Source organism: Herpailurus yagouaroundi, unplaced genomic scaffold (genome assembly GCF_014898765.1).
Source record: "Herpailurus yagouaroundi ecotype Mexico unplaced genomic scaffold, PumYag 139, whole genome shotgun sequence".
NCBI lineage: Eukaryota > Metazoa > Chordata > Mammalia > Carnivora > Felidae > Herpailurus > Herpailurus yagouaroundi.
In genome coordinates, this window is record NW_024412394.1 from 47,484,410 (window position 1) to 47,506,403 (window position 21,994).

Consider the following 21,994-nt stretch of genomic DNA (forward strand, 5'->3'; position numbering starts at 1 on the left):
ACTGTGCAGGTAAGAAAAGCTTCCTAGGTAATCCCCTCCTTTTTTGAAGCTTGGAAGGTGGGATTTCAGGACCAGTGGTATTATTACTTTCCTATCATTTGACCAGGGGTACTAGAGAGAGTTGGGGAAAACTGTGGACTTAGGGAGACAGATGCAGATTAGTGGGAGAATAAAATGGGAAAGTAAAACGTGGCAGGAGGGCTTTAAAAGAGGGCACACTGAATAAATTTTTTAATTTATAATTCTTACTATAGTAACATTTTATAAATTGAGTTGCTGTAGAAAAAGGAGTAATAAAATGATATTAATTAGCATCATATTAAAAATTATACTATTTCTCCATGAATTTGTATAATCTTTCTGCAAAGGGCTAGAAGTGTCTTAAAAAGCTCTAATGATATTATGTTATTGGGCAACGTGTCTATAATAGACATTAATTATATGGTATTAAAAAAATCCACAGAGCTTTCTAAAGGTACAATATGCTAATAAGACACCAGAAACCTAATTGCTACTCTAAAAATTGAGAATTGAAATTAGCTTAATGATAGGAAAAATTTTAATTGGAAAAAAATATTCACAAACACTTTCTATGATGTAGTTTTTCACTGTAAGGAAAATTAAAAAAATAAATAAAACCAAAATAATTACTCAGACCTTGTTACACAGATAATGCTGTTACATTTCCTCTTTTTCTAAGATATCTCATTGTGTGGCTTTCCGAGCCTTTTATAAGTCAGCCACTAGAGAGCAAACTTCTTCTTTTTATCAGACTGTAGTTTTATCTAGAAAAAAAAAAATACACCACGTATATATTGGCACTCTTATAATACCACATTATCTCAGACTGTAAAATCTGATAATATAGCTTCTGGGCGCCTGAGGCAGTGGGCGTGGGGGATGAAAATAGGGAATTTTAAGGCCGTTTATATTAAAAACACACGAAAGAACAAGATAAGATATTGTAATGTTGAACCACCTTCCTGGAGTGAACATGAAACCTTCTGCTAATGGAGCATCAAGTCTTATGTTTCATCCCATGTAATAAAACACGATAGGCATTGTTTGGTCTGACAGGCGTCTTGGGCCTTCTTATGAGGTGAGGGTCTCTAGAGAGCTCAAAGAAATGATACCCTTTCCAGGTGAAGTGTGGATAAATTACACTGTCAGCCACCTTTACTGCCTTCAGTTGCAGAGGCTTGAGCCAGGCACAAGGAAGCTGCCAGGTGAGGAACATTCTCACCCATTCGGCAATCCCTACTATTGACGTCAGTTCCAAAGGTCAGTATAGTCTCCAAACATCAATATGCAGGCAGATAAAGGGTGGGATGCAAGGGACAGGGGGGAATTTACTGCACATAGAAACCCCATGTTACCAGGCCCCAGAAGATCTTTCTAAGCTAGCTTTTGGGCCAAGATTGAAGGATACCTAAGTGAGCAAAACCGCTTTCTCTGTTGGTAAACTGTTAACAATTGGTCTTTTGCACACAATCTTAGGGACTCATGGCTGAATAAAGTCGTTGGAATCAAATTTCACCTCTGTTGTTGGGCTTTGGGATGTTTGAGTATACATAGTCTAGAAGGTGAGCTTTTTGGGCATTTTAAAAAATATTTAAACAGCTATAGGTAGATTATAAAAGATACCCAAGAATGGGGATTTCAAAATCTTCTAAGAGAACATTTTCCTGGTTTATTGGCTATTTCAGTTAGGATATTTTTCTTATATTGAGTTGACCCATGTGATATAGGCAATATGTGAACAATTTGTTTGATAAAATGGCAATGTCCCAGGATTCAATCTAATACTTTATTCTACAGGGTCTTCTGTGGAGGTGCCTCACCTCAATGGCCATTTAATAATCAGTCAGCCGTCACTGTGTGTCCACTAAGTGCTCTGTACAGTACCAAGGTAATTCAACAAAGACACACAAGTTGAGCACCTACTCTGTGCCATGAGCACTGTAGCAAACCAGATGAGTTCTGTCCTCACAGAGCTTGTGCTTTCATGAGAGAAGCTCACATGAATCACTCACTGCAAGGAGACTCAGGCAGTGTTATGTTCTCTAAGTTGAAGAGCTGTGGGAAAAGAAAGAGGAGGGATTCCATCCTGACTAGGGGACTCCAGGAACATACTTCCATCAAAGAGGTGGTAACTGAAGTGGACTTGGAGCATGCATAAGATTGTTCTTACAATTTCTGTCAGATGTCTGCAGCTGTAATTGTTATTATCATTGAGTGGTAAAGTCCCTGAGGGCAGTGGTCTATCTGTAACCACATGGAGCCTGAAAAGAGTGGAGGCTCCATTCCACCTTCCCAAGTCAGTGTGGTGTGGTGGGTGAGAACATTTACCCTGGGGCCAGACTGCCACTTAGTACTGTGTGACCGTGAGCAATTTATGCAACTCTTCTGTGCTTCAGTGTCCTCATCTGGAAAATGTGGGTACATAATAGCACCTATCTATGTTCTCCTCTGGAATCAGACATGACCCAGCATTTCCCCAAGTCTGTGGGGGAGCCCAACAAAATTCTTTTCACTGACGCATCAAGGAGCCCCCGAGGAAAAAACTGAGCACAATGAACTTAAGGAAGAGGGAGTCTGGCTGGCAGTTCTGGCTCCACTGAAGCCCCAGGGAATTCGGGGAGTCAAGGAAGAACATCTGTCCCATGGGATGTTTTCCTTTCACCCAGTTCTTTGCACTGATTCTTGCTTGCTCTCTCTCTCTCTTTCTGTGTGTGTGTGTGTGTGCGTGTGTGTGTATGTGAGTTTAGGTTTACAAGCCAATAAATGATATTATGAAAGAGCTATTTTTACTGAAATCTCTCTAAAACTCCAGGGCTCTGGTGGAATTTCTTTCATAGCCCTCAAGCAGATTGTAACACAGGGCAGAGGTAGGGTAGGTGGAGGCTTTTGTGGATTTCCAGTTCCATAGGTCACAGGGGAGTAGTGTCAACTTCAGGGCCCCAGGGCTTCCAGCGGGTGGCAGAGATGCCTGGCAGATTCTCACCCAGATGAAGCAGCAGCCTTATCTAATACCACATGGGATTGCTCCTATTTGAGCACATTTGAGGCAGCCGCTGGGAATGCCAGAAATTCTGGGTGGCTGGGAGCTCTTTGTAGAAGAATCCTGCAATAGCAGGCAGGGTGAAATTCAGCAAACAAAACAGAACAAAACAACAGAAAAAAGGTTATGACCCAGTGCTACCCAATTTGTATCTTTTAGGCTCCTCTGGTCTGGGGCACGTTAGTTACATGTGAGTCCCATTTGCAATTCATCAATTTCCTTAGTGACTGAAGGTCAGAAAAGTTTAAAAAGTTCTCCCCCTGCCTGAGAAAGTAATAGATCTTACTGTCGATAGTAGAAAAACAAAAAAAAGATACAAAATTAGGTTAAAATTACCATTAGCTTATCACGCAGTGATATATTTTTAATTAAAAAAAAATTTTTTTTTAATTTATTGTTGAGAGACAGAGAGAGACAGAGCACGAGCAGAGGAGGGGCAGGGTGGGGGGGCAAAGAGAGAGGGAGACCCAGAATCTGAAGCGGGCTCTAGGCTCTGAGCTGTCAGCACAGAGCCTGAGGCGGGGCCCAGCCCACTAACCAGGAGATCCTGACCTGAGTTGAAGTCGGAAGCTCAACCCACTGAGCCACCCAGGCACCCTGGGTATATTTTTAATTTGTAAAAACATAGGTTGATGTAGTTCCATTTAGCTTTTATATTAACAGAGGGCATGTATATTTGTAATTGGGTAAATTTATCTAAATAGCTATATATGGCTCTAAAATTTTTAGCAATTTTAATCCTCCCCCTTCACTTAACATTGTATGTTGAATATTTTCCTACATTATTACATGCAAATATTCTACAAAATGAAATAGTACTCAGTGACTTAAAAAGAGAACAATCCTTTCTCCACTCAGCCTTATTTGCTTTGCCCTGTCTCAAGAGGAACCATTTTCTGTTATTATATAGCAGCTTCTTGTGATATATATCTCTGTATTTATTTATTTTTTAAAAAAGGTTTATTTATTTTGAGAGGGGGAGCACAAGTGTGCAAGCAGGGGAGGCACAGAGAAAGAGAGAGAACGAGCATCCCAAGCAGGGTCCATGCTGTCGGCAGAGCCATCGCAGGGGCTTGATCTCATGAACGATGAGATCCTGACCTGAGCCGAAATCGAGTCGGGCTTAACTCTCCGAGCCACTCAGGCACCCCGCTTATCTCCACATTTAAAGCTAATATTATATTTACCTGGAAGGGGAGATACGATGATCTTGAAGGTGGTTTTCCCAGGGCGAGGCTTACCCGTTGCACTCCAAATGTGCTGACCCCTGCAATTTCCGGCGCAATCGGTGGCAGTGGGGCGCTGGTTCCCACTTTCCCCTATCTTCTCAAGTTTGAGACCTGACTTGACCTCTTCGGGCCTCCATAGTTGCTCTCTCTGCGTTTTGCCCTCAGGCTTAGTGGCAAGACAGCCTCCTTGTGTGGGGGGTTCTCACAGGAAGAATTCACTAAGTGGTGAGAGCGAGTTATATTGAGAAGTTCAGTGTGAGTTCTTAAGCAACTCGAGTTTCTTTTTGACTGACTTGTCAGCTGAAGAAGACCGTAAGTTTGAACTTTTTTTTGCTGTTTTTGTATTTGCGCCTCCGCTTTTTTTCCATCCACATGAAATCGTGGGGAGTACTCAGAGCGAAGAAAGGTGTCCAGGCTGGGAATGAGGGTGTGGGGGCGGGGGTGAAAATAAGTTAGAGCAGCAGGTGGATTTGAGGTCAAAGCTCAGGAAGGATGAGGTAGAATCCACACCAGTGGGGCAGATCATGAATTGGGAACCAGAGACCCAAGTTGGCCAGGTGACAGAGGTTGGTAGGAAGAAGTATGAGGCAAAATTAAAAAACAATGAAGAATAAAAAGTTCCTGGGGCACCTGGGTATCTCAGTCGGTTCGGCGTCCTACTTTGGCTCAGGTTATGATCTCCACAGCATGTGAGTTCGAGCCCCTCCTTGGGTTCTGTGCTGTCAGCTCAGAGCCTGGAGCCTGTTTCGGATTCTCTCTCTCTCTCTCTCTCTCTCTCTCTCTCCCCCTCCCCCGCTTATGCTCTGTCTTTGTCTCTCAAAAATAAATAAACATTAACAAAATTAAAAAAAATTCCTAAGATTAATATCCTATTTTCTTCATTTACCAAGTTTATACTGATAGTGAGGCCTTTTGCTTTCTCTTACCTTCTCTTTCTTGAATCTTCCTGATGTAATTATATTTTAATTTTTAGTTAAACACATAGTCAGTGTTTTCATGATAATTATGAGAATATTGTTCACTACCATTGTAAGTAATACGTTATGATTATGTTTTCTTTCTTGTGTATTTTTTGTTTTTTTTTCTTGGAGTTAATAATTGTCATTTTCATTTGCTTAAGTTTCTTTGAAACACGGTAAGTCTTCCCACCTTCCAGGAGCTCTGTAAAATGGCTCTCTATGCAATTTTCCACATGGTCAAAACTGTCATGTCACTTACCAGTTCCATTTCATTCTGTAAAATTCTTTCTGTGCATCTCTGGCCTCCTACTCTGTTCTGGACTGGTTCTTCCTAGGCTAAGAGCTTCTAGATTTTTTTTTTTTTAATGACGGACTGTTATCAATTTTCAGCACATACTTTTATATTTGTATTGTTTGTTTATAAAGTATATGTTTTCTGTAATAAAGTAGTATGTACATCATAAAATATGAGCAAAAATAGAAAATACAAAAGGCTAACATAAAAATAAATTTAATATTTACATGCCTCCAACAATTGTCTCTCACTCACTGGGGTGTGAGACCTCTGCTCTAGGCTTACTCATAATGTCTTGGAACATTTTTTTGCCATCAGTCTTGGAAATTTTTTTGGCTGTTTCTTGTGCTGATTCTTGTTTCTTGGGTTCCATGTTTCATCCTTCTAAGATCTTTCTCTCATTTGGATGGAGAGCAGCTTGTTGTTGCTTCCTAAGAAAAAGTGCAAGGGAAGTAAATTTCCTGAGTTTTTCTTGTCTAAAAGTGTCTTTCTATAAGAGAATGGAAATACAAGTGACAGGCTGGGAAAAAAAAATATTTTCAAAACACTTATCTGATAAAAGACTTTTGTCCAAAATATACAAAGAACTCTCAAAACTCAATAATAAGACAGCAAATAACTCAGTTAAAACATGGGCAGAAGATCTGAACAGATACCTCACCAAGGAAAATATATAGATGTCAAATAAGCAATAAGCATATGGAAAGCTGTTCAAATCATATGTCAACAGGGAATTGCAAATTAAAACAATAATGAGATACCACTACATGCCTATTGGAAAATGGCCAGAATCCAAAATACTGATAACACCACATGCTGTGGAGCAGTCCCTTATTCATTGCTGAAGGGAATGAAAAATGGTACAGCCACTTTGGAAAACAGTTTGGCAGTTTCTCACAAAGTGAAACGCAGTATACAATCCAGCAATCACGACCACTAGTATTTACTCAAATGAATTGAAGATTCGTGTCCACACAAAAACCTGCACATGAATATTTATAGCAGCTTTATTCGTACTTGCCAAAACTTGGAAGCAACAAAGATGTACTTTCATAGGTGAATGGATAAACAAACTGTAGAACATCCATACAGTGAAATATTATTTAGCAATTAAGACAAGAGCTATCCAGTCATGCAAAGGCATGGAGGAAGCTTGGATGTATACTGCTGAGTGAAAAGAGCTAGTCTGAAAAGGCTGCGCACTGCATGATTCCAATGATATGACATTCTAGAAAGGCAGAATTTTAGAGATATTTTACTAAAACATCAGTGGCTGACAGGTTTAGGAGGGAGGGACAAAGGGATGAGTAAGTGGGGCACAGGGGATTTTTAGGGCAGTGAAACAACTCTATATGATACTGGAGTGGTGGATACATAACATTATACACTTGTCAAAACCCATAGAAGTGTACAACACAAAGAGTGAACCTTAATTAATGGAAACTATAGGCTTTACTTAATGTTTCCATATTCATGCATCAGTTACAACAGATGTACCACATGTACCATAAAATGTTAGGAATAGAGGAAACTTTGTGTGGTTGGAGGCTGGTAGGGAAAAGTGGGGGAAAGGAACATGTGGGAACTCTGTAATTTCTGTTCATTTTTTCCTGTAAAACTAAAGTTTCTCTAAAAAGTAAAGTCCTTTCGGGGTGCCTGGGTGGCTCAGTCGGTGAAGTGTCCAACTCTTGATTTTGGCTCAGGTCATGATCTCATGGTTCGTGGGTCCCAACCCCACATCGAACTCTGCGCTGACAGTGCGGAGCCTGCTTGGGAGTCTCTGTCTTCTGTCTCCCGCTCTCTCTGCCCCTCACCTGCTCTCTCTCACTGTCTCAAAAATAAACATTAAAAAAAAAGTAATTCTGTTCATTAAAAAAGTCTTTACCCTCACAGTTGGCAAGTAGTTTGATTAGAGAATTCTAGACTAAAAACAATTGCATTCAGAATGTTTTTGAGACATTGTTCCACTGCCTTCTAAATTCGGCATTGCTGTTGGAAATCTCCTATCATTTTATGTTATGATCCATAGTGTAATCCGTTCTTCCCCTCATCCCATCCCCCAGAGCTTTTCAAGATCTTCTCTATTGTTAGGGTTTTGAAATTTCATAATGATGCAGGTCTTTTTAAATTTCATTGGCTTGTTAATCTGCAGATTCACGTCCGGTAGTTTTAAGAATTTATAATTTCTTTGGCGATTTTCTTTCTATTGTTTTCTCTCTTTTCTCCTGTTAATCTGGATTTCTGGAATAATTGTCTGTCCAGTTCTCTAAATCTCTGTTTTTGTTGTTGTTGTTGAGCTCCCTGTTCTCTCCTAGAACTTATTTTCCAACCCTCCAGTTGGATTTGTCATTTTTGCGATAATTTTCTCTTCACTGAAGCTATTAATTATAGTATCTTTGAAATTTTCTTCTGTTTCCTGCATTGTCTCATTTTGGTTCTTGTGTTGGAGGCTTTCCTCAAATGGCTGATAATCATTGTCCATTTATAGCTAAGAATAGGACACTAAAAAGCTGATTGGAAGATCTGTGTGCATGTGCAGGCCTAATTGACTGGTAGATGGTGCTGTGGGCTCAGAGCTTTTTAACTGACCTCCCGGTGACAATAGACAATAGTATGTATTGTCTTTTCAGGTTCATTTCCTCCAGAGAAGGACACTACCATCTTCTGCCTGGGGGTATGAGACTGTCTGCATATGTTTTTAGTTGGCAGTGGAGAAGGCTGGAGTTCCCAGCATCCGGACTGCGGATTTTTCCTTGATTCCTCTGTTTTCAGCTTAGTACTGCATCTTTACCCTCCTCTCTGCATGGTTCTTCCTGCTTGGAGACTTGCTGAAGTTCTGCAGATACTGTAGGGTAAAGATGCTCACATTTTCTCCTCTTTGGCCAGTGGGGGCCTCTTCAGGTATACTCCTGAGTCTTTTGGAGAGTCCAATAGATTTTGATAACGTTGTTACTGTCTGTCATGACCAGGTGTTCTAGGGTCAGCTTCTGTCTTCCTTGTCCCAGAGTTGGAATCAAACATTTCTTTAGGGATCCCTAGTTCCTTTCAGTCCAAAATGGTATTTGGAGACAAATTCTTGGTACTAGCATACTCACTGACACTGAAATAATCATTGTGGTGGGACTTTTCAATTGGCAGAGCTTGGAAATACTTATTTTTTTAGGATAAAATTAGGAACTCGTAATGGTATTTCCAATTCAAAATGAGGACGAGGCTTTTACTAAATATATCTAATCTTACATCTGTACTTTCTTTTTTAAAAATATTTATTTATTTTGAGAGAGATCAAGAAAGCATGCACAGGGGAGGGGCAGAGTGAGAGGGAGAGAGAGAATTCCAAGTAGGCTCTGTACTGTCAACGTGGGGCCTGACCCAGGGCTCAAACCCACGAACCCTGAGATCATGACCTGAGCAGAAACCAAGAGCCGGATGCTCAACCAACTGAGCCATCCAGGCACCCCTATACTTTCCTCCTTATACACTGAGAATCATGGCTCTCACTGTCATTGGAATGATGGTATTAGAAAATCATCTCATTGCACACTTGTTTTCCCCCATGGTACACACAGAACAATGTCAGAATATCAATATCAGCATTACCACCAACAAAATGATTACTGAATTCAGTTCTTTTGTTTTTAGAATATATTCCACTATGTATGAATAGTCACATTATTGTGCCTTAAAATCACGTGAATTGGTTTCTTTCTGTATGGTTTTGCCACCAACCAAATACACATTTAGGTTCATTTTTTTTTAACTTCGAAAAGTGTTTTCTTGAAACCTAATTTTGTTTTTTGATTTGTAAGATATTTACGTGGTCCCAAAGTCAAATCTACAAAACCAGACATACTCAAAGAACTTTAGTCCTCATTCCTTTTCCCTCAACCCCAATCCCATTCTCTTTTATAGGGAACCATTGTTTTCATATTTTTGCCTTTCATTTAAAAACAATAGCCATATATACATATATACATGTATATTGTGTGTATGTTGTGGGGGAGGCTTTGCAGTCCATTTCCCTGGTTCTTCTTGTGCTTTCCTTTGATGACTGCTGTGCTGTTTCTTCTTGCCACCTTTCTCTTCCCTTCTGCCCTTTACCTCATGGTTTGCCTCCTTACCCTCACCTCTCTCTAGCTCTTCATTCTTTCCTTAAATACTTTCAGTCTAATAGCTTCAAGAACTACCTATTTATAGTGATTGGAGTGGGGGTGGTGGTCCACAAAACTGTTCCTCTAGACTTCTGGCTTTAACTTCCTGCTGTATCTGCATATGTTTTCATTTGTAGATTTCTCAAGTTCCACACTTCCCAAAGTGCACTTATCATCTCACCTCACCCTTTTGTAGCCTCTCATCTTTTTCTATGGTTCTTCTATTAAGAGCACCTTCAACCATCCAAATGCCCAAGGTATGAACTGTTGATTTTGGCACCTCCATTATCCCCCATTCTCATATTCAGTTGATTTCCAGGTCCTACGGAGTCCCCTTCCAAGTGGTTTCTTTCAAATTCCTCTTCTCACCATTACCACCTCGCTTATGCTCTCATTATCTCTTTTCTCAACCTCATAGAAGTTTTTCAGTTGCTCTTCCTGCATCTAGACACCTATGTTGCTTTGGTCCTCCATCAATATCAGAGTAAGTTTTCTGAAACTTAGGACATATCATTTTTCCAATTTAAGTCCTTTGATTGCTTCCTGTTGCCTAACTTTCAGTGATTTCTTTTCTGTAATCTGGTTCAAGTCAACCTTTTCACGTTCTCTTTCACATCTCTCCACATGTGCTTTGCTCCATAAGCCACTCTGAGGGCTATGCTTTTAGCCTGAACACATGGCTCACTTGAAAAATTTATTTGTTCTTGTTGTTCCTTCCTTTCTTGAAACATTCTTACTGTCTATGCATGATGCTAAAACTGTTTATTCTTTTTTTTTTTTTAATTTTTTTCAACATTTATTTATTTTTGGGATAGAGAGAGACAGAGCATGAACGGGGGAGGGGCAGAGAGAGAGGGAGACACAGAATTGGAAACAGGCTCCAGGCTCTGAGCCATCAGCCCAGAGCCTGACGCGGGGCTCGAACTCACGGACCGCGAGATCGTGACCTGGCTGAAGTCGGACGCTTAACCGACTGCGCCACCCAGGCGCCCAATAAGTATTTCTTTTTAACATAACCTTAAGATTTGGTTGTCTTCATAATATTACAAAATATGAAACTTAGACCTGGATCACTTGGCCTTCTTATCTCCTTCCAGTTCAAAATACTTGTATCTCTTCATAGCCAACATTCTCTTAGAGCTGCAGTTGGGCTCAACACATTGAAGCCTCACCACAACCTTCTCTGTAAGTTTTAGCCTTTTTCTGGAAAATCAGCTTAGTCTACCCACAATAACTTCTTTGCTTCCTGTCATAATGCCACCTTCCCTGGTCATAAAGAGAATCTTTGCTTCTTTTGTACCGAGTCACTTTGTGGGGTTGGGGCTTGACACACTTCTTGCAGAAAGTCTGGAGGGTTTTAGAAATGTTCACCATGATTGTGAGAATGCTATCAGCATTGAAAGAAAAACTCAATAAATACTTCTTGAGTTGAATTGGATGTGAATCATTTTATGATGGGCTATCCAAATAGGTGCCACAAAGGGACTATCCATTTAGCGATTGATGCTTGTTTTATGGAATTTATTCTTGTGATAGTCATTTTATATCTTTTAGCCATCCTTAATTCTTTCCTTCCCCTTTTTCCAACATCTCTGTTGCTAAGTCTCTATCCACTGTATTTTTACAGTCATCCCTCTCTTCCTTCCCATTCCATTGACACTACAGCATCTAAGCTCTTACCATTCTAGGCTTGATAGTTTTTTTTTTCCTCTAGACCTCTGTGCCTCTAGCCCATTTTACCTCCAATAAGTAGATAGATACTCTTCTTATGCTTATTTGACTCTATTATTTCCCCATTCAAAAAAAAAAATCATTGGTAGTGTCTTGATGTATAAAAGGAGAAATCCACATTTCTAAGCCTATTCAATGACCCCCTACTACCACATTAGTCTTATTACCAACCCTCTGACTCATCAGTGCAAACTTGTGGTTTCAATTACATCATCCTGCAAACACAGTTTTCATGTTTCCATCTCTCTGTCTTTGTGTAAGTAATTTTCTCTCCTTGAAATGCCCTTCTCTTCTTGGTGCATCTAAATTATATAGATTGTTAAGACTGGTATGGTTCCTTGCAGAAGCAGAACAGGATGGACCTATTACCCAATATTCAGTTCCCATCCAAAATTTGATTTGGATGTCAAGCCTGATGATGTTATACATGTACCAAGAGGGAATGAAGGGTTTGTTACATATAGGACTTTCTATGGAGAGCAAGGCAGGCTCCCAGAGTAGTCTGAAATGACTTGAAAGAGTAGGAAAAGGAGACTATGATTAGGGAGTGGGACTGGGATGAGGGCTCCCACATGGGCTGGGGCTCATGTGGTTTGAACTTACTACCAGCACCAAAGAAGGGGGCAATCAGATTTTGTATCAGCCTGCAGAAGGGGTATAGGAGTGATGAGGCTTGAAAGCCGTCGGTAGTCAAACATCAAAGATGGAGTCAGACTCTTTATTACAAAGACCCAATCCAAATCCCACTGAGCTCCCTAATCCTTTGATATCACTCTTCTTATGAATTCCCAGAATTCAGCATCTGCTGCCTCATTCTGTTCTTTAACTTTCCCTGTATTGAACCCATGGAAATAAATTTAATGACTATAGAGTCATACCTACAAGGAATGAATGAAGGTTTTATAGGTCCTGGAGTTTATACAGTTTTGGATGGAGCCCACTTTATGAAAAAGACTACAAAATAGGTACGAGACCTTAGAAGGATTTGTGCTTGTTAAATATGCCTCTGAATTCCTCTAAAACATTAAAAAATGGATTTCAAAAATTTTTACATGCAGTAGAGTTCACTTTTATTGGTTACAGTTCTTTAAGTGTGTACATATGCGTAGATTCTTGTAACCACCATAACAGGGTATTCAGACCCTCCCCGAGCCATGCTTTTATATTTTGATTCTTCCCTAGACTCTAATGCCTTGCATTTGGTAAGAGTTTGTTGTTGATGATGATAGTGAGAAAATGACACTTTATTTTTCAACAGGAACAGATTCCTAGTGATGAACAGAGCCATTAAACATATTTTCTAATAAGGAGTTCGTAGGAAAACTTCCATTCAACTAAGTCAGAATTTGAAATTTTAAAAAATGACCACGTTTTGGTTTGAGACCCTCAGGGATGAAATTTATGAGATTCAACTACTTTCTATCCCTTTCTGACATTTGACTTAATTGGCACAGCATTATGCTTTGAAATGTAGATGTTTAATAAATACTTGGTGATTTAAATTAGTGGACTAGCTGAATCAGAAATTACTAAGGCAAGCAGCATTCTTTTTAAAACTACATGTGAAAACATATTTATTTATTTATTTTCATGTGTATTTATTTTTGAGAGAGAGCGACAGAGTGCAAGTGGGGGAGGGGCAGAGAGAGAGAGGGAGACAGAATCTGAAAGCCGGCTCCAGGCTCTGAGCTGTCAGCACAGAGCCTGATACAGGGCTTGAACCCACAAACTGTGAGATCATAATCTGAGCCCAAGTCAGATGCTCAACTGACTGAGCCACCCAGGTGCCCCATATTTATTTGTTTATGGACACATTTGTTTTTCCTGTTCTTCTATTTTATTTATTATTATTAATTAATTAATTTTTAAGATGTTTAGTTTTGAAAGAGAGAGCATGAGAAGAGAAGGGCAGAGAGGGAGAAACAGAATCCGAAGCAGGCTCCAGACTCTGAGCTGTCAGCACAGAGCCTGACGCAGGGCTCAAACTCATGAATCTCGAGATCATGACCTGAGTCAAAGTAGGGCACTTAACCAACTGAGCCACCTAGGCGCCCCTTTCCTGTTCTTTTAGAGTTCTAGCAACAAGATCAGTAATCACAGTACTACAAATAAGATCCTTGAAGGAGGGCTGATTTCTCAAATCTAGAGAAAGCTATGTCTTTTCAAATGAAGCACACTGAGAGTGGAGAAGGAAAAGTCTTTTGCTGAGACAGCAACTGAAACATATAATAACTACTTTGTAGCCTAAATGCCCCAGTATCTGAAATGATTCTGTATAGTACAAATCCAATTTTGCCCAAGCTCATCTGCAAGTGATGAATACTTAATTTACTGTTTTGACAGAATTGCTACTACTGGACCCTAAATTTTCACTTAATCTGAAATCGAAAATGCCTTTCCAATAGGGAAAGGAGGAAGTGGAATGCTCTTCTCACTTCCTTAATGCCTGATGATGCATTGTTTTCAAATACCACTGTGTACCTGACCTTCGGCAGGAAATAATTGTGGCTCGGTTTGTTCACTGCAGAGCAAAGAAGGGTCATACAACTGGGTGTTTCAGATAAAAGTCCAATTAATCTCAAAATAGTTCTTCACTGAGTAAAGAGAAGCGGCTAAGAAGGCACAGGCTTTAGCTCCTGAGCACATCTTCTGTCCCTGTGATTAATTGTATTAACCAAACAGTGTTAATTCAGCCTGAGAGGAAGGTCAGGAGTTCCGTTCCCTTCTGTCTTTCTGCTACTCCCTCAATGTCTACCCATCAGAGTCTTGTCAACAACCAGGTGGTTTGCTTGTTTAGTGAGACTACAAACAGAAGTGCTCGTGAGAATTTCAAGAAAAAGCAGTCCTAGGTGCAGCCAGCAGCCAGCCAGTATAGAGTTCTCTAGAGAACTGAGGACATTTTTATCCCTGTCTATAGGCCTGGGGATTTGAAACAGTGTGATCATTCCCAGAAGCAGAGCACAGGTTTACAAAATGCCATCCTTCATAATAGTGCCATATTATGTTTTTTAAAGCTGGCTAACAATTGCTTTATTCACCTATCTGTGAAAGATTTATCTACAGAAACCACACTTTTGGCTGTGGATTATTTCCCATTGTGTCTAAAAATGATAAGACTAGTTATTTCTTGTGTTCAACCCTTGTGGGGAATTAGGTGGCCATCCCTTTACCTCTTTGGTTTCACTCTCCTTAATTCCTGGGCATTTACAATCATCCAAATTGTGTTTGATTAGCATAAGCGAGATTTCCCACAAGAGTTTCCTAATACATTTCTTCTGCAATGAAGTCCCGGATGGATACAGTAAGCCCCTTTTGTTCATCCGGTATGTCATTCAAACGGATACCAAAAAGAGATGCATAAGATCATTGGCACTTGGTGATTACAAAGGAATGAGTGGGGTTGCAGGATGCAGTTCAGAAACCAGTACAGTAACAGGAAAGAGAAAGGCAGGTAGAGGCAACAGAGCCCTTGCTACAGCTATCCTTAAGATCCATGCTGTCAGCCTACTGTTTGAGGGCAAAAACTGATAACAAGGGAGTTGTGATATTTTTTAAAGCACCAAGTCTCTGTAAGATTTGATCAAATAAAGGAAGACTTTATTGCAGCATTAAAGAGAATCTCTTGGATATCTAACGACAGGAACTGCAGGGTGAAGGCGATTCTCTTTCAAGAGCTACATGGCCCTTTCCCCGATGGTGTCTTTGCATTTTGTGATTTTTTTTTTCTTTTTGGCTGAGAGCTGCATATTTTTCTGGAACTTTATCTGTGTTATCTGTGGAATCTTTTGAGACCTCTGTTGCAATTGAGACTAACAACTCAGGAACTCTAGGAATTATAGTGTCTGCTTGAAGTTTTTCAGACTACACTAGCATGAATTTGGACCACAAGCCATGTGAGCACTGATTTATGGCTATGAACAGTCATGGGAGATTGTTTAACCATCCAGTCAGCACTAAGATCAAGAGAGACATGGTCCTCGCTGCCACCTTCTGTAGAACAGGGTCTATGTGTTGCTCATCTGTACACTGAGGGTGTAGTCCTCTGGGCTTCTAGCACTATGTGAGGGGTCTTCATTTAGACTGTCCACTTTAGATGGGTCCCCAGCCTCGTGCAGCCCTCAAGGCAGAAGCTCAAATGCTCCAAGGATTGGCAGAAACTTTCAGGGTGAAAGCCAGCTTTGGTATTCACTTAACCAAACAGGGTCCCTGCTCTGATTGCATTTTTGGGATCTATAGAAAACTTTATTTTATGCCAGCTCATTGATGCGTTTTAAAGCATTAAGAAATTTAGCTGATACTTTAGTTGTCTCAGTTGGGGAGTTGTTTGATAGATCAAGAATTAATCTCACAGTGTCTCCACTTCCCTATGGATATCTCTCAGTGTTCTTTTTTCTATTTGATCAGCTTATTCGGTTTATTCAAAGTTTTTAGTCTTCCAGAATTCCAATGTCCTGTGATTTGGACAGCTAAGGCTTCTTTTGTTCTGACATTACTTCAGTTTCTTCTCTTATTGTTATTTGGCCTGCCACTCCAATTCCCAAATGAAAACTAAGAGAAGATCTAATTTTCAAGTTGAACCATTGAGGTTCCTTGGTCATAGGTCATTGGGTCAGAATGTATGCTGGGTTCAGTTAGGTGTGGTCAGGGTGTGTGTACTGGGGTGCGGGAGTGGTAGGGCCATGTGTTATAAAACATGGCCATTGTTTCTTAATAAGGCTGTGGGCACATGGTTTCCCATTGAAGATGGTGTGGGAAGAAACTATAAAACATTTCTAGTACAAAAACCTATAAGAACAATACTCCTCCTTCTCTGCCTTAAGAACAAAAGATAGGCTATCAGACAGAGATGGTTTCTATCAAGTTCTTCTTTAAAGTGAAATGGGTGACGATTGTGAGGTGACAACATGATAGTCAAAGTGGAATCCTGCATGAGGACTTGTATCAGTGCCATTGCCCTTAAAATGAACTCTGTGTTAATGACTTTTGAAAGACCATGAAATTATTGCAGATACACATGAGAATCAAAATAGATTCACCAAAAACAGCAAGGAACCGCATTAGCAACTTTTATTAGGAAGTCTTTTTTAAGTATTACCGAAGTCCAAGAGCTCTTTTAAGATGCACATTTGTATTTCTACATTAGTACAATAATCGGATAAAATAAGGTATGGCACTGACCCCACCTCTCCCTTCAGCTACTGCCACTCTACAGCTAAACTTGTTGAAGCAGTATCTTCACTTTTCTACCTCTTGTTTTCTCCTTAGTCCACTCTAATCTGTAGCCCAATCCTTCATTGCACAGAAACTTCATGGGAACAGAATCTAGTCCGTTTCATTCACTACTATCTCTCCAGCAGTAAGGACAGTGCCTAACCCACACTAGGTTCTCAGGAGGTATTTGTTAAAGAAATGAATGACTGCAATGGAATATTAGCCACTCATTAAAATGATGATATTTATGAAGAGTTTTTAATGATTTTAGGAGAACACTTTGACAAAAGCCTTAACAGGCAAAAGGATAGAAAATTATATATTTAATATAATCTCAGCTATTAAAATGCATGGAAAAAAAAAGACTGGAAGGAAATATGTGAAAACATTAACAGTGGTTCTCTGGAGTGGGATTATAAATGATAGTTACTCTCTTTTTGTCTGTATTTTACTGTTCTATCAATGTTGAATAATAGGTAGTTTTTATAATTAAACAAAAACTAAATCCAAGCGACAACATAAAGGATAGGTTGTAGTATTTTAATGTACCTTAATTTCAGGATCAAATAGCTACTTTTATTATTGATAGAAGCTAATGGACCGAGTGAGATTGCATTTGATAAGTATGGGTTAATTGTTCAGATGATAAGCATTTTTTGTTACCCTATCATTTTAATTGTTTCAGCTTCATCCTTCCAACAGCAGACATTTATCGAGTGATAACTATGTGTGACACATGCATTATCTCATTTAACCATCACACAAACCCTCTGAGGGAGATATTATTATTCCCAATCTTCGATGAGAAAACTGAGGCATAGGATGTATATATGGAACTTGCCCAGGATTGTACTGCTAGTAAATGGTCCAGACCAAGTGCAGTTCTTAATCAGTGCTCTTGGAACCATGGCTTTTGTCAATTAGAACTCTCCAGAGTAGTTTATCCCATGTTCAGAAGCACGATACAAACTATACCCAGAAACCTGCTGTTGCAGCAATTTTCAGAGGCTGCTGCATATTTTCACTGTAGTTAGCAGAAGTGAAAAAGGAGTTCATGGTTGGCTTGGATCAGGCTGGGTATGGGGCTAAAATGAGAAGTACCTAGTGAAAATAATTTGGAGAGTCGTCATTGCTGAGAAATGTATGAAAGCAAAGTATGTTCCAGCTCAAAAGTGTACTGAAAAAATTTGCATTGCACACCAATAAATGGTAGCCACATGGGCTGAACTGAGCCAGGATACCACATGTGGGTTACTGGGCTGTCCAGATATGTGGGAGGACAGGTAGTATCACAGCAGTAGCCATGGCCCTTCGCTTCAACAGCCTCTGGGCATACCATTAGAAAAGAATAGAACTTTTTTCCCTCCAATTGATAAAGTTACATGCACATGGTAAAAAAAAGGTACAAAAGAGAATGCAATAAAATAAGACATCATTCCCTACCCACAACTCTCATTTCCTCTTCCCAGAGGCAACCATTGTTACCAATTTCTTGAGTGTTCTTCCAGAAATACTTATGCACAAAAGTAAATATTTCGTATTTGTGTATGTGCTGTTTGAAACACACAAATGGTATCAAATTACACCCACCTCCCTTTTCTCTCCTTAATACATCTTGGCAGAGCTACCAAACATAGTTATGCACAAGGCACTTGGCTGAGGGGAGAGGGGAGGCTAAAATTCAATAAACTGGGTTCAATGGCAGGAGGCCGGGTCTGCCTGGAGAGGGGGTGCTTTTCTTGATTTGCACAAAGGTGCCATCTTGGGCTCCATATCAGCACGTACAGATTTATTTGATTCCTCTTCACCATTGCAGAGCATTTTGTTGTAGTGGATGAACAGTACTTTATCTAGTTTCTTTTTGGTGGATATTTGGGTTCTTTCTGATCTTTTGCTCTTAGAAAAAAAATACTGTTACAAATTTCCTTATCTAAACATTTTCATGCACCTGTGTGAGCACATTGAAGAAGTTTGGATATGCCACTTTTGAGATTCTGAAACATTTGATTTCAAACGAGAAACAAAATATATTGATTTAAAAAAATCATCAATTCTAGAGGTATTTCTTTTTTAATTTTTGTAAACAATATTTCAAATTTTCATTCATTATCAGCCTTGATAATTGACTTCCAGCTGCCACAGGGAATGCTTGCTTTCTTCTCTAATCATCCACAGCAGGTTCCTTTCTTCTCTTAAGCTATCCTCACCACTCCCAGAATTATCCTTGTCAGCAGGGTCCAGGACTGGAGTAGTGCTCTTCATTGGTCTTGGGGAGGTTCCCTTTCACTGAAGTTTAGAAGAATCAAAATTCCTCCCCCGATTTCCACAGGAGGGTATACTTGATTCTCACGTCTCTGAGGATTTCAGCTTTCCTGCTATTAATATCAACAAATCTGACTTTTTAAAGTACAGGCAGTATAAGGCTGAGGTGAAGGCATTTATGAGACAGAATTTTTATTCTTAGAGGCAATGTTAGGTAGTAAACAGGGAAGGGCCTTTAGAGCCAACAGAATAGGAACCAGAACCCTAGATCTGTCATGCTTGATAATGGAAGTATATAAAGCAATTTGCACAGAGCCAATAATCAGTAACTAAAATTAATATTGATGATGATAATGGGGATGAAGGGGGTGATTACAGCGAGGTAGCATGTGTACATTAGTAAGGAAACAAATATGTCTTGGGGACTGTGCTGGGTGTTCTGTAGAAATTAAATGTTGGTCACCCTGAAGAGTAAGCATCATACCTCCATTTTAAAGACATGGCCAAAGAGGTGAAAAGGATCCAAGGATCTGCAGCTGCTAAGGAGTAGGGCTAGTATATAAGCTACACTCTTCCACATTCAAACTAGTGTTTCTTTCTTAGGTATGTATAATAAAAAAGATTTTAGCCATATTTTAATGGTATTCTGAGCAGTGAGTTATAAAGGTTCATTCTTTCTGCTTTCTGAAGACCATTTCTTTTCAACCAATCTGCATATAGTATTTGAATGTTAGGAGTAGCTTTGAATTTCAGTAAAAATACAAAAGATGGTTTGTTAGGATGACAGGTTTACTAACAAGGTTTAGTTATCTGAAGAAGTGCTTGTGAAGAAACCTTTGATCTGCAATTCCAAAAAATGTATTGTCGTGATGAAGTGCTTTGCTGATCTTCAATGTAGCCTTGAATATTTTACTGTCTTTTATTTATTTTTCTCAGTATGTACTTCAGCCCTAAAGAAACTTTTCTATTTTCTTTATCCTCTGTAGTCATCTTTCCACCTGTGAAACATCGGGTTCTTAATTCCTTTCTCCATTGCTAAGCTGGAATCTAGACAGCTTATTTCTCTTATCTTTTTCTAACTCCATGGTGGTAGATTTTCCTGTTTCTTATCTCTTTTTTGAGAAACAGGACTTGTAGGCTACTTTTAGGGTGGGAGGGAAGAAGATAAAGCAGTCTTGGTGGAAATGCAGCCGGTAAGGTTTGCCTCTTGGGAAAGCTGCATTACAGGCAGCTGCATACTTAACAGTGGCCTTTCCTCCGACCTGGATCATTGGTTATCCTGTCCTTATAATGTCTGAGGGAATCACTTGGGCAATGCTGCTATTCAAAACATGTTCTTATTTCCTCTTTCTGAACAGTATCCTCTGCTCACATGGATCTACCCCATGCTGATTGGGCTAAAGAATGAACATTTAATCTTTCTGTGCTTACCATTGTGAAAGTTTAACTTTCAGTGCAATTTGATGCCATTTAAGCTCTGTGTGAAAGTTATTTACATCCATCCAAGGAATATTTACAGAGTTCCTACTAAATATGCATGATTGAGTGAGGTGGGTCTGGTGGATACAGCAATGGCATTAGCCTATTTTGGGTAGGGCTGCCAGATAAAATAGAGGGTGCTCAGTTAAATTTGAATTTCAGATATAAAACAATTTTTTTAAAAACAAATAATTTTTAAGTATAAGTATGTCCCATGCAAAATTTGGGATATACTTATATTTAAAAAATATTTGCTATTGTTAAAACGGAGATAACAGGCCTCAAGTGGAGTCATTGGTGCTAAGCCCACATCACCAAACTGAGACTTAATACCTAACCTAATTTCAGTTTCAGCCTCTCCCAGAAATGTAATCTTAACCAGTCAATCTGGAATTACGTGATCAGCACTAGTGAGGTAATTCATCTGATGGCCCCTTGCTATCCCTTAAAGAAAGGTAACCTTGCCTGAAACAATCCAGTCTTTGCTTGTTCTGTCCCCTCTGCCTATAAAAATCTTTCATTTTGTACAGCACTTAGAGCTCCTTTCTCTCTGCTGGATGGGATACTGCCCAATTCATGAGTCATTGAATAAAACCAATAAGATCTTTAAAATTTATTCTGCTGAATTTTGTTTTATAACACTGTTTATCTGAAATTTAAATTTAACTGATACCCTGTATTTTAATTCGTTAAACCTAACCTTAGTTGTGGGAGACTAACCTATAAATACTGACATGACAGTGGGGTAAATGCTATGGTAGAGGCTCTAAATATTCCAGCTGTTACCTCTGTGGTGTTCTCAGAGAAGAAAGTCTGGCAGGGAATAAAGGGGCAGCCGGACAAAAGGGTATGTCTCCAGTCTGATGGGTCAAAGAGCTAGGGTTGTCACGTCCTGTGTTTGAGAGATAGGGAAAATCCAACAATTTTGTGAAGACATTGTACAATACAATATGTAGATGAATTAGAATCCTTTCTGTTCCAGCTCCCCCTCCCAGTGACAGTCCTTAAGAAAACCATTGGTGTTGACATTTTAGGTGCCTACTGGGTCGTGTTTTTATTTAGCAGTTTAGCTTCCCTGTCCTTCTGCCTGTAGCTATCAAAAGGATGGTGAACAAATACTTATTTGTTCAATAAGTACAGTGCTAAAAATACTGTATTCTGGTAATCTAGGTAAGATGGGGAAAGGGCATGGGACATATTGTACAAAACAGTCAAACAGATTCCTGCTCATGATCAGTCTGGTTGTGTGTGTGTGTGTGTGTGTGTGTGTGTGTGTGTGTGTGAACAGGGAGTGTGGGGTAGAAGTGGGGGTTGGGGCTGGGAGAACCAAGAACAAAATACTAAAGAGCCAGTTATTTCAAGCAATGTTGAAAAGAATCAAAGTACATTATAAGCAAAGACCTGGAATTTTTTGGGCAGGATTTAGCCTTGATACTTAAGTATTAAGGCAGTGAAGTAGGTTTCATCCAGCAAAGTTTCTTGGAGAAAATAAGTTTGAGTTTGGTCTTAGAGGTCTGGAATTTGAGTGGGTGTAAAGGAGGAAAAAGGCACAGCCCACAGGAAGAATAACATATTCAACCAGCACATTTTAATATACTCTGTACAGGTGTGTGTGT

The 21,994-nt window shown here is 39.6% G+C and overlaps 2 pseudogenes; one reads left to right on the top strand and one right to left on the bottom strand.

Annotated features, from left to right (window-relative positions):
• The first annotated feature begins 4,240 nt into the window (after positions 1 to 4,240).
• LOC121030117 (uncharacterized) lies at positions 4,241 to 4,384 on the top strand (annotated as a pseudogene).
• A 6,381-nt stretch (positions 4,385 to 10,765) lies between these two features.
• Positions 10,766 to 11,069, bottom strand: LOC121030063 (60S ribosomal protein L36a-like; annotated as a pseudogene).
• Positions 11,070 to 21,994: the final 10,925 nt, after the last annotated feature.